This window comes from Cherax quadricarinatus, chromosome 51 (assembly GCF_038502225.1).
Source record: "Cherax quadricarinatus isolate ZL_2023a chromosome 51, ASM3850222v1, whole genome shotgun sequence".
Classification (NCBI taxonomy): Eukaryota; Metazoa; Arthropoda; class Malacostraca; order Decapoda; family Parastacidae; genus Cherax; species Cherax quadricarinatus.
The window spans coordinates 19589440-19602494 of record NC_091342.1 but is presented as its reverse complement, the minus strand read 5'-3'; the positions used below and the strand labels follow the sequence as shown (position 1 = coordinate 19602494).

Genomic DNA, 13055 nt, shown 5'->3' with positions numbered 1-13055 from the left:
TCGCTCATCATTATCTTGCTCTTTTCAGATGCTCAGTTTTATCCACCTTGTCAGTGCTATTAGGTACTGGTATGTTGGTCTTCATTTCTCAGTTGTGAGATTTAGGTCTTTCATTTTGTCCTCATACCTCAGTTCAAAACCCTTATAATAGAAACTACCTTAGTGGGATGTATCTGTTGATCTTCTTAAGCTTTATTTTGTAATTACCTATTTTTAATTATATTATTGAGTTTGAGTTTATGGATAGTAAGGATCATCTATTTTACTTTTACTTCTGTCTCATGAGAAATAAGTTAACTAATATGATTATGGATGCATTTTTTCCTAGAGAAAGAAAAGAGAAAATAATTGGGGGGGGGGGGGAGTAACACATGTGATCATAAACAGATCAGAATTCAAAGACCTTGGTTACAGAGGCTTTCAGGATATTTGTGACTGTCACTTACAACCTGCCACCAATACAGAAATAATAAATATAAAAAATTGCAAAGGTAACAAACAGCCAGGACTAAATTAGAAATATACTACCATAAGAAGCAGAGCTTCTTAAGGTAGTATGTTTAACCCTTTAACTGTCCAAATGTAGATCTACATTCTTCTGCTAATGCTCCACGTTGTATTTTTTCCTGCCTCTAAATTTGGCATGATTGGCCTGAGATGCCTGGTCAGTATAGATTGGGTCTTAACACTTGGTGTGTGCAGCATTAAAAAATCTGAGACCACTTAGTACCTTGTGGGAGCACCAGTTCATTTGAGTGCCAGCTAGAGCAAACGGTGTGGGAAACACCAGGGATTCACTGATGCAATGTATTATTAACACTCCCCATTTAAGAGGAAAGTGATGGTGACCCTGAGTTTAGTGGCTTTGAGATGGATGTGGCCACAAGTGGTTGAGGGAATATCAAAAACCTATATAATAACCCATGTGTAACATTTGTGCCACATCCTTTCAATTTTGATACCACTGGTGGTGTCATCCTGTCAGAATGTCCTATAACCTATGCCCTAAGTAAAGGGAAACAATTTTGGAACATGTATAATATGTGTTCAGGCCAGCTGGCTGGGTTTCCGGTCAGGTAGCTAGCGGCTGGGTGGGTTGGTTTCTGGCTGATTAACTTTGGCTGTCTCTATCTCTGACTGTTTGTCTTAATATCTATCTATCTCTGTCTCTATCTCACAGGTACACAGGTCTCTATCTCACAGGTATACATAGTATAAATTACCTAGGATAACCCAAATAAAGTTCTATACTGTGCTTGTAGACATAAGGCATAATAAGCATGACTGTCAAGTAATAAGCATTTTCACTTGATCAGGAATCAAAAGTGACGACTCTGTATTGTGTGTAATACCTGTTGGTTCATGAGCGGCTCTCTCTCTGAGACAGAGAAACAAACAGACAGAGAGATAGGAAGACAGATACACATGCAGACAGAGATAAACAGAGATGGAAATAAGCAGAGACAGAGATGTTTGTGTAACAGTGAAAACAAATAAAGCCAAGGTTCACTGGAGCAGTGCACAATCATCAGTATCAGAGTGTTGCACTGTCAGCAGTGGAGTGACACTTGTCTTATACTGTGCTTCAAGGAGTTTCATATACTACAGTATGTCTAAAACATTGCTGGGCCCTATAAATACTTTGTATATATTTATACAGTAAAATGTGACCAAGGCAGGAGAAATTGTTCACCTGTCAATGTGTTTGTGACTGATTACTATTTCACTACCTAATATTAGTGTCAGAACAAAGATTGGCTATAAAATCACAAGAACTAATATAAAGTGTAATTATCAAAACATAAAAATTATGGGGAATCAAATACAAAATGGAAATTGACACAGTTAATTTTTGCTGATGATACTGTGCTTATGGGGGCAATGACATTCTTGAACAGCTGGAACTCCAGGATCTCCCAATCATCAAAGTAGACACTTATGTCATTCCTGCCCGCGGGCGGAGACGATACCCTTGCAATGTGGCTTGATTAACTTTCGACAGCCGTGAACTCCCGTCCTCTGTTTATGTTGCAAGACATCGGCTACAAGCTCGAAAGGTGATCCCTACACAGCAACAGTGTAGAAATTGCTGGCGATTTGGTCACCCAGCGAAATATTGCAGATGTATAGCCAAATGCCCAGTCTGTGGTGCTGACAACCATTCTAATATGTCTTGCAGTCAACCTCCCTCTTGCCTTAATTGTCATGAGGCTTACCCTTCGTACTCTCGCCATTGCCAGGTCTACTTAATGAGCGTGAAATCCGTTGCCTCAAAGAAGCAGAGGGTCTCTCTTATGCTATGGCAGTTTCTCATCTCCGCCTCCAAGGGAGACTACCCCGTGTTTCGTATTCTCGTGTTTCAAAACGTCCCCCCACTTCTGGGGGTCCCATCTTCTGCAGCCTCCTCTGTTGTTACCCCTCTCATAGTTACTCCTGTATCTAATTCTTTTGCTGTCCTGGGCTCAGACTCCCTACTTCAACACCTCAGTCTGTTCTGACATCTTCGAGTTCTCACTCACAAGCCCCGGTATCGACAAGATCTCATACGACACCTTCTTCCCTTCTTCCGCCCCCACATTTTATCTTTCCAGTCTCTGTACCTGGTTCTTCCCCTCTCACTGGCTCTATTACAAGTGTGGAGGTTCACCCCCATCCTCGTTCTGTGCCTTCCTCCCCTCTCCCTTCCCAAGTCTCTCCCTCTTCTGCCGCCTCCCAGGTTTCTGCCTCTTCTGTTCCCTCCCACACTTCTTCTCCAGTTCCCAACACGCTTTCGTCCCTCCCTCCTTTAGTACAGTCCATTACTGTCCCAATCTTTACTCACCCTCCTTCTATCTCCAATATTGTCTCCCATACGTCTTTGAATTCAGAAACATTTGATGCTATTTTAGAATATATTGCAGAGACTAAACCTTCAATGGACACTGATCCACCTCCTGTTCCTTCTCTTCCCTCTCCTCCATCTCCACAACTCCATTCTTCACAACGCTCCGTTCCATCGCTGCTTGAACGTCTTCCGATGCCACCACACGTAGACTTTTCTAACCCCTCTAGTCCGTAGGTGCCCTTCCCTACAGATTCCTGGTATTTTCCTCGTTGCCAATCATGGCCTATTTACAGTGGAATATACGCGGCCTCGGGTAATCGGGGTGAGCTTCAGATGTTGCTTTCCAGGTTTTCCTCTGTTGGTGTTTGCTTACAAGAACCAAAATTACACTCTACTGTTTTCCAACCTATTTCAGGCTATAATTTATTGTATTCTTCGGATCCTTTCTCAGATGGGACCTTTAATGAAAGTGCCCTTCTTCTACGCAATGATATTCCATACTGTCAACTATTTGTCCATACCTCGGTGCATTACACTGCAGCCCGTATCCACTTGAATAAGTGGTTTACAATATGTTCTTTATATCTCTCTCTTTCTCGGGCATTTTCTATCCCAGATTTTGCCTTTCTTGTTTCATCGTTACCACCACCACTTCTGGTACTTGGCAATTTTAATGCCCACCATTTCCTCTGGGGGGGGATCTCATTGTGACTCACGTGGCATTTAGTTGGAGGCTTTTCTCGCCTCTCACCCCCTCCATGTTTTAAATACGGGTACTCCCACCCATTTTGATCCTCGTACTCATACTCTCTTGCATCAATCTATCGGTCTGCTCTTCCTCCACTGCACTAGACTTCGCCTGGTCTGTTCTACCGGACTTACATGACAGCGATCATTTTCCATATTCACCACCTTTTTGTTGCCCTCGCTGGCAATTTGATTGGGCAAATTGGGACCTTTACTCGCAACTCACTGCTTTTAGTGAGGTTCCTTCTTCATCCTCCATTGATGAGCTCCTACACTTCTCGACGTCAGTTTTAACCACAGCTTCTCATTCTATACCCCAAACCTCAGGCAGGCATTCTCAGAAGTGCGTGCCTTGGTGGTCTCCTGCTTGTGCTTGTGCAGTATGTTTGAAACGCGCTGCATGGGGCAGGTACCAGTACAATAGAACCGATGAGAGACTTCATGATTTTAAGCAGAAGCGTACGGTCGCTCGCCGTGTCATCCGTGACGCTAAACACACTTGCTGGCGAGATTGTTTCCACCGTCACCTCTGCTTCCTCTATGAGTGCAGTCTGGACAAAAGTGAGGAAATTGAGTGGTAAATACTCTCCTGATCCGGCTCCTGTTCTACAGGTCGCCGGTGTTGATATAGCAAATCCTCTTGACATTGCCATTGAAATTGGCACTCATCTGGTCCGTATTTCCCAGGGGCTCCATCTATGCCCCTCGTTTCTTTCCTCAAAGTCTGCCAGGGAGTTAGTATCCTTGGACTTTTCTTCTCTCCGAGAAGAACAGTATAATGTGCCTTTTACACTTCAGGAACTGGAGGCAACACTCTCAGCTTGCCAATCATCGGCAGCTGGGCCTGACGATATTCATATTCGGTTGTTACAACATTTACATCAGTCAGCCCTTACAGTCCTCTTACACCTCTTCAATCTTATTTGGTCACAAAGAGTTCTTCCCCACCTGTGGAAATCTGCCATTGTTCTCCCTTTCCGCAAGCCGGGTACTACGGGACATGATGCCTCCCACTATCGTCCCATTGCTCTTACTAGTGTAGTTTGCAAAGTGATGGAACGTCTGGTAAATCGACGTTTAATGTGGTATTTAGAGACACACAACAGTCTCTCCACTAGTCAGTATGGCTTTCGTAATGGCCAATCTACCATAGACCCCTTATAACCCTTGGATACATATGTTTGTAATGCCTTTGCGAATAACCACTCAGTTATTGCCATATTTTTTGACCTTGAGAAGGCATATGACACAACTTGTAGGTATAATATTTTGGCCCAAGCCCACTCCTTAGGCCTCCGAGGCAATCTACCATCCTTTCTTAAGAACTTTTTAACTGACAGACATTTCTGTGTTGGAGTTAATAATGTGGTCTCCCCAGACTTTGTCCAAGCTGAACGTGTCCCTCAGGGATGTGTTCTGAGCACAACACTTTTTCTCCTTGCTATAAATGATTTGGCCTCTGTTCTTCCTTCCAATATTTGGTCATCACTCTATGTTGATGACTTCGCTATTGCTTGTGCAGGCGCTGATTGTCACCTCATTACAGTTTCTTTCCAGCATGCAGTCAACCGTGTTTCCAATTGGGCCACCACACATGGGTTTAAATTTTCCAGTACCAAAACTCACCAAATTATTTTCACTAGATGCTCTGTCATCTCCAATCATCCTTTGTACCTCTATGGCTCCCGTATCCCTGAACGTGATACAGTCAAGTTTCTAGGCCTTCTCTTTGACCGTAGGTTATCCTGGAAACCTCACATTACCTCTCTGAAGGCAACTTGTCACAGCCGGCTGAACCTTCTTAAAACCCTTGCTCATCTTTCATGGGGAGCTAATCGTTGAACTCTCCTTCTCCTACATTCAGCCCTCATTTTATCGAAACTCGATTATGGTGACCAGATTTATTCAGGGGCCTCTCCTGCTACTCTCTCTAGCCTAAACCCCACTCATCACCAAGGATTACATTTATGCCTTGGTGCTTTTCGCTCTTTCCCTGTTGAGAGCCTCTATGCAGAAGCGAATGTTCCATCCTTTTCTGATCGCCGTGATGCCCATTGCCTTCACTACTATGTATGCTCTCACAATCTCCGCAATCCTTCCATTTATAGAATGGTCACCGATATTAGTAGACATTCTTTATTTGTTCACTGCCCGTTTGCTCCGTCCCTTCTCTCTTCACCTACATTCGCTCTTGTCTTCCCTTCAGTTACCACCTTTATATGTTCATGTAGCATCTCAATTTTCCCTACCCCCCTGGGAAGTTCCAGCTGTTCGGGTCTGTTCTTTCTCACTTCCTTGCTTGAAAGCCCAACTGCCTACAGTGGCTTCCCGCTCTCTTTTTCTTGACCACTTCCACTCATTCTCATGCCATCACAGTGTACACAGATGGCTGTAAGTCTTCTGACGGCGTCGGATTCGCAGCAGTGTTTCCGGACAGCGTCGTGCGAGGGCATTTACTATCTTCGGCTAGCATTTTTACTGCTGAATTGTATGCCATTCTTGCAGCACTTACTCGTATTGCATCTATGCCTGTGTCATCATTTGTGGTTGTCTCAGACTCCCTTAGTGCTCTACAGGCTATACAAAAATTTGATACACCTCACCCCCTAGTTCTCCATATCCAACTTTGGCTACGCCGTATCTCTACGAAGCATAAAGATATTGTTTCTTGTTGGGTACCTGATCATGTTGACGTACAGGGCAATGAACAGGCAGACACTGCTGCGCTGTCAGCAGTACATGACCTACCAGTTTCATATAGAGGTGTTCCATTTCCGGACTATTTTGCTGTAATAGCTACCCACCGTCACACCTGTTGGCAACAGCGTTGGTCAACTCTCCTCGGTAACAAACTTCATTCTATTAAATCGAGCATAGGTTACTGGCCGTCGTCTTGTGATCAATGCCGAGGTTGGGAGACTACTCTCTCCCGCCTTCGCATTGGCCACACTCGTTTTACTCATGGGTATCTCATGGAGAGGCGCCCTGTTCCTCTGTGAGAAGTGTCAGGTTCCAGTATCGATTAGCCACATTCTGGTAGACTGCCCTCTCTCAACGAGCACACAGAATTTACCTCCAACGTCGTCTCCCCTCTACTACTTTCTCTTTACCTTCCCTTCTTGCTGATGGACCCTCATTTAATCCTGACTCTCTCATTGACTTCTTGACAGTGATTGATTTACTCCACAAACTCTGATGATGATACCTTTTGCACTCCCCTCAGCCCTTTCTACCTCAATCTCTTGCTGCCCTCTACCCCTTCACTATCCACTGCCCCGCTGTTCTCCGTAACCTACTACTCATCTATCTCCCTTTTGCCTCCTGATACCCTCGCTTCCTTCCTGCCCTGCAGCGCTGTATAGCCCTTGTGGTTTATCACTTCTTTTTTATTATAATAATAATGTGCTTATGGGAGATTCTAAAGAAAAGTTGCAAAGGTTAGTGGACGAGTTTGGGAGTGTGTGTAAAGGTTGAAAGTTGAAAGTGAACATAGAAATGAGTAAGGTGATGAAGGTATCAAATGATTTAGATAAAGAAAAATTGGATATCAAATTGGGGAGGAGGAGTATGGAAGAAGTGAATGTTTTCAGATATTTAGGAGTTGATGTGTCAGCGGATGAATTTATGAAGGATGAGGTTAATCATAGAATTGATGAAGGAAAAAAGGCGAGTGGTGCGTTGAGGTATATGTGGAGACAAAAAATGTTATTTATGGAGGCAAAGAAGGGAATGTATGAAAGTACAGTGGACCCTCGCATAACGCTATTAACCCTTTGACTGTCGCGGCCGTATATATACGTCTTACGAGGTACCGTGTTTGACGTATATATACTCATAAATTCTAGCGGCTTCAAATCAAGCAGGAGAAAGCTGGTAGGCCCACATGTGAGAGAATGGGTCTGTGTGGTCAGTGTGCACCATACAAAAAAAATCCTGGAGCACGCAGTGCATAATGAGAAAAAAAAAAACTGACCGTTTTTTTAATTAAAATGCCGACTTTGTGGTCTATTTTCGTATAGTATTTATTGTTGTAGTCTCGTTTTCTTGGTCTCATTTGATAGAATGGGAAACATATTATAGAAATAGAGGTGATTTTGATTGATTTTACTATAAAAAGAATCTAGAAATGGAGCTCAAAGTTGGGGAAATGTTTGATTTTTGCCAATGTTCAAAAGTAAACAAATGATGCCATTGTCCAATAAATGTCCAACTAGCCATTCTAATATGCAGTCATGAATGGGTTGATGTTATTTATACAATTATTACAGTATTGCAGTAGTCTGCATAATAGTAAGTCTTCTATTTTTTGTTTGAATAAAAATTCAAAATAGAAAGCAAGAGTAATATTAGAGGGGCCTGGAGACATGACTGATGAGCAAAGAAAATGTTATTTTAGAGCCAGGAATGTCTGCATTGTTCATTCTGGACCTTATTTTGAAATTGTCATATTTTTTAGTTTTCGTGAAATTGGCCAAATTGCAAATTTCTGACCACATTATTAGGTAGTTGAAATCGGTAAATGGGCAGTTTCTTGTACTCAATCGATAGAAAAAATAGAGTTCTAAAGAATTAGCTATGAGTTTGGGCGACTGGAATAATGGAATTAGCTGAAAATAGGGCTCAAATTGGGCGAAATCGCCGATTTGTAAACAGCGCTGAGGTCGCTAACTTCGCGAGAGCATAATTCTGTCAGTTTTCCATCAAATTTCGTTTTTTGGTGTCATTACAATCGGGAAAAGATTCTCTATCATTTCATAAGAAAAAATAATTTTTTTTTTTTTTTTTTTGAAATTTTGCGACACCAGGAGACACCTCAGGATTGGGGGTTGCGACAGTCAAAGGGTTAATCCATTCCTGGGAGCTCAATGTTAGGCGAAATTATCGTTAGGCGAGTTAATTTTCCCCATAAGAAATAATGGAAATCAAATTAATCCGTGCAAGACACCCAAAAGTATGAAATTTTTTTTTTTTACCACATGAAATATTAATTTTAATACACACAAACTGAAGAAGACATGCACAGTTACATGACACTTACCTTTACTGAAGATCTGGTGATGATTGATGGGATGGGAGGAGGGGAAAGTGTTGATGGTCTTAGTGTTTAGAAGGGGAATCCCCTTCCATTAGGACTTGAGGTGTCAAGTCCTTTTCCGGTGTTACTTCCCTTCTTCTTTTAATGCCACTAGGACCAGCTTCAGAGTCACTGGACTTCTGTCGCACAACATATCTGTCCATAGAGGTCTGTACCTATCGTTCCTTTATGACTTTCCTAAAGTGGTTCACAACACTGTCAGTGTACAGGTTGCCAACACGGCTTGCAACAGCTGTCTGAGGGTGATTTTCATCCATAAAGGTTTGCACTTCAAGCCACTTTGCACAGATTTCCTTAATCTTTGAAGTAGGCAACTTCTTCAATTTCTCTATCCCCTCCTCCGAAGCAGTTTCCTCAGGTGTGGCCTCTTGCTGTTGAAGTTGATCTAGCAGCTCATCAGTGGTTAGTTCTTCATTGTCCTCCTCCACCAACTCTTCCACATCCTCCCCACTAACCTCCAACCCCAAATACTTCCCCAATGCCACAATTGATTCCTCAACTGGCATACGCCTCTCAGGGTTAGCCTCAAATCCTTCAAAATCCCTTTTGTCTACACATTCTGGCCACAGTTTCTTCCAAGCAGAGTTCAAGGTCCTCTTAGTCACTCCCTCCCAAGCCTTACCTATAAGGTTTACACAATTGAGGATATTAAAGTGATCTCTCCAAAATTCTCTTAGAGTCAGTTGAGTTTCTGAGGTCACTACAAAGCACCTTTCAAACAGAGCTTTTGTGTACAGTTTTCTGAAGTTTGCAATGACCTGCTGGTCCATGGGCTGCAGGAGAGGAGTGGTATTAGGAGGCAAAAACTTGACCTTAATGAAGCTCATGTCCCCACAAAGTCGCTCTGCCAAGTCTGTAGGATGACCAGGGGCATTGTCTAACACCAGGAGGCACTTAAGGTCTAATTTATTTTCAATTAGGTAACTTTTCACAGTGGGGGCAAATGCTTGGTGTAACCAGTCATAGAAAAAGTCCCTAGTGACCCATGCCTTACTGTTTGCCCTCCACAGCACACACAAATTAGCCTTGAGGATATTCTTTTGCCTGAATGCTCTGGGAGTTTCAGAGTGATACACTAATAAAGGCTTCACTTTGCAATCACCACTAGCATTGGCACACATTAACAGAGTAAGCCTCTCTTTCATAGGCTTATGTCCTGGGAGTGCCTTTTCCTCCTGAGTAATGTAGGTCCAGCTTGGCATTTTCTTCCAAAACAGGCCTGTTTCGTCACAATTAAACATTTGTTCAGGTTTCAGTCCTTCACTGTCTATGTACTCCTTGAATTCCTGCACATATTTTTCAGCTGCTTTGTGGTCCGAACTGGCAGCCTCACCATGCCTTATCACACTATGTATGCCACTACGCTTCTTAAATCTCTCAAACCAACCTTTGCTGGCCTTAAATTCACTCACATCATCACTAGTTGCAGGCATTTTTCTAATTAAATCCTCATGCAACTTCCTAGCCTTTTCACTTATGATCGCTTGAGAGATGCTATCTCCAGCTATCTGTTTTTCGTTTATCCACACCAATAACAGTCTCTCAACATCTTCTATCACTTGCGATCTCTCTTTCAAAAACAAAGTTGCACCTTTGGCAAGAACAGCTTCCTTGATTGCCGTTTTCTTGGACACAATAGTAGCGATGGTTGATTGGGGTTTACTATACAACCTGGCCAGCTCGGAGACACACACTCCACTTTCGTACTTAGCAATGATCTCTTTCTTCATCTCCATAGTAATTCTCACCCTTATTCCTGTAGGGTTGGCACTAGAAGCTTTCTTGGGGCCCATGGTCACTTATTTTGCAGGTGAAATCACTAAAAATGCTGTAATAATACGAAATGTTCCAATTGTATGCTTGGATGTTACCGTGGAGGCTGGCTTGTAAACAATGCCACCGGCGGAACAAGTGAGGCTGGCTCAGGCCGCACATAGACTCGTCTCGGACGAATCGCGTTGAGTGAGTTTTTTAGCGCTAGGCGAGGCAAAATTTTAGCGATAAAATGTATCGCTAGGCGGATTTAACGTTATGTGATGCCAACGTTAGGCGGGGATCTACTGTATAGTAGTACCAACACTCTTATATGGGTGTGAAGCTTGGGTTGTAAATTCTGCAGTGAGTAGGCGGTTGGAGGCATTGTCCTGTCTAAGTGCAATGTGTGGTGTAAATATTATGCAGAAAATTCGGAGTGTGGAAATTAGGAGAAGGTGTGGAGTTAATAAAAGTATTAGTCAGAGGGCTGAGGAGGGGTTGTTGAGGTGGTTTATTCATTTAGAGAGAATGGATCAAAGTAGAATGACATGGAGAGCGTATAAATCTGTAGGGGAAGGAAGGCGGGGTAGGGGTCATCCTCGAAAAGGTTGGAGGGAGGGGGTAAAGGAAGTTTTGTGGGCGAGGGGTTTGGACTTCCAGCAAGCGTGTGTGAGTGTGTTAGATAGGAGTGAATGGTATTTGGGACCTGACGAGCTGTTGGAGTGTGAGCAGGGTAATATTTAGTGAAGGGATTCAGGGAAACCGGTTATTTTTATATAGCCAGACTTGAGTCCTGGAAATGAGAAGTACAATGCCTGCACTTTAAAGGAGGGGGTCTGGGATATTGGCAGTTTGGAGGGATATGATGTGTATCTTTATACGTATATGCTTCTAAACTGTTGTATTCTGAGCACCTCTACAAAAACAGTGATTATGTGTGAGTGAGGTGAAAGTGTTGAATGATGGTGAAAGTATTTTCTTTTTGGGTATTTTCTTTCTTTTTGGGTCACCCTGCCTTGGTAGGAGACGGCCGACTTGTTATAAAAAAAATTATGTAAATTAAAAAAAAAATAGAAAAAAAAAAAAGGTATATCAGCAACTCTTCTGCAAGCAGCAGGACTCCATGTTGTCATCAGCTGAGCCTCCAGCACCAACTTTGCGTCTTTATATCTCGGTAAGTACTGACCCTAAAATTTTTTTTTTTTTGGTCATATGACGCTCAGAAAATTGTCCCTCCCCCCCCCCTTTTTTTTATTCAAAATATTCGGGGCTCTGGCAGTGACAATGTAGCTTTATGTTTGGACACTTAATGGGTTAAGAACTGAAGAGATTAAGAAGGAATAATGAAATGGTGATGCTGGAAGTTGATTTTATCTCAGTGAGACAGATATAGATCATAATGAATATGAGTTTCCCTTTCAGTAAGTAATCCTCGAGTGTTGATGTTCTGCTTCTAGTTGGAAGACAGCAGCATAAAAAAGAAGAGGGAATGGAGAATTGAGGTGGCTGATGTTTGAGAAAGATGACTTTGGAATGCTGAATTCAATAAATAGTACTCCCAGGAAATTGAAAATTTTAAACCAGATGTGCATAGAACTGACAGGCAAATTTTTTCTTAATCACAAGGAATATATGAAAGATTATGGGAGAAACCATTGCTCATCCAAGAATTTAGGAGACAAAAAGGATGAATTCTAGGGTGTTGAGAAGAGTATCGGAATCAAAGATGGATCTGACACAAAGCGGTAGTTATCACAGTTGCTCTGGCTGTTGACACATTTCTTTTGGAGGATTCTGAAGACTAATTGCAGAGGTTTATAGATGAATTTGGTAGAGTCTGTGAAAGAAGGAAATTAAAAATAAACTTATGAAAAGCAAGGTGATGAAGTAACAAATAGTCTTGGCAATGATTTATTGAATATCAGATTGGAGGGAGGGAGTATGGAGGAAGTAGATTATTTAGATATTTGGGAGTAATCAGAGCAGATGTGGACCACAGAATAGATGAGGGAATAAAGGTGGGTGATGTATTAAGGTATTTGTGGGAAAAAAAATTGTAGAGGCACAAGAGGGGAATGCAGTATAGTGGTACCAACACTTTTAGATACATGTGAGAAATGGGTTTTGACCGTTGCAGCGAGCAGGAGGCTAGAGAAATAAAGACAATTTGGGGTCACCAAGGGAAACCAGAAATTCAAATGGCTGAGGAGTGGTTGTTGAGTTGGTTTGGGTATGTAGAGAGGATGGAGAGGGATAGCATGATGAAGAGGGTGCATAAATCTGAGGTGGAAGGTAGGAGGGGTAGAGGTCATCACAGGAATGGTTGGAGGAAAGGGGTAAAGGATTTGAGTTGTAGGAGCTTGAGCCTCTAGCAGGCTTGTGTGAGCATGTTAGATACAACGGAATGAGGACAAGTAAATTTTTGATGGACATGCGGTTGGCATGTGAGCAAGGTAACACTTATGAAGGGATTCAGGGAAACTGGTTAGCTGGGCTTGCACTCTGAAGTTAAGAAGGGCAGTGTCTGCACTCAGGAGGGGTGGGGCATGTTGCAGTTGGAGGGTAATATGAATTATGATTTCAGCACACTTCTGGCAAAACAACAGTTTGAGTGAATAATGGTGAATGTGTTTT

The 13055-nt window shown here is 42.5% G+C and overlaps 1 protein-coding gene across 12 annotated transcripts in view; it reads left to right on the top strand.

Annotated features, from left to right (window-relative positions):
* Positions 1-13055, top strand: part of BTBD9 (BTB (POZ) domain containing 9) — a 131873-nt gene that overhangs the window by 75154 nt on the left and 43664 nt on the right. The gene's annotated exons all lie outside the window — the stretch shown is intronic.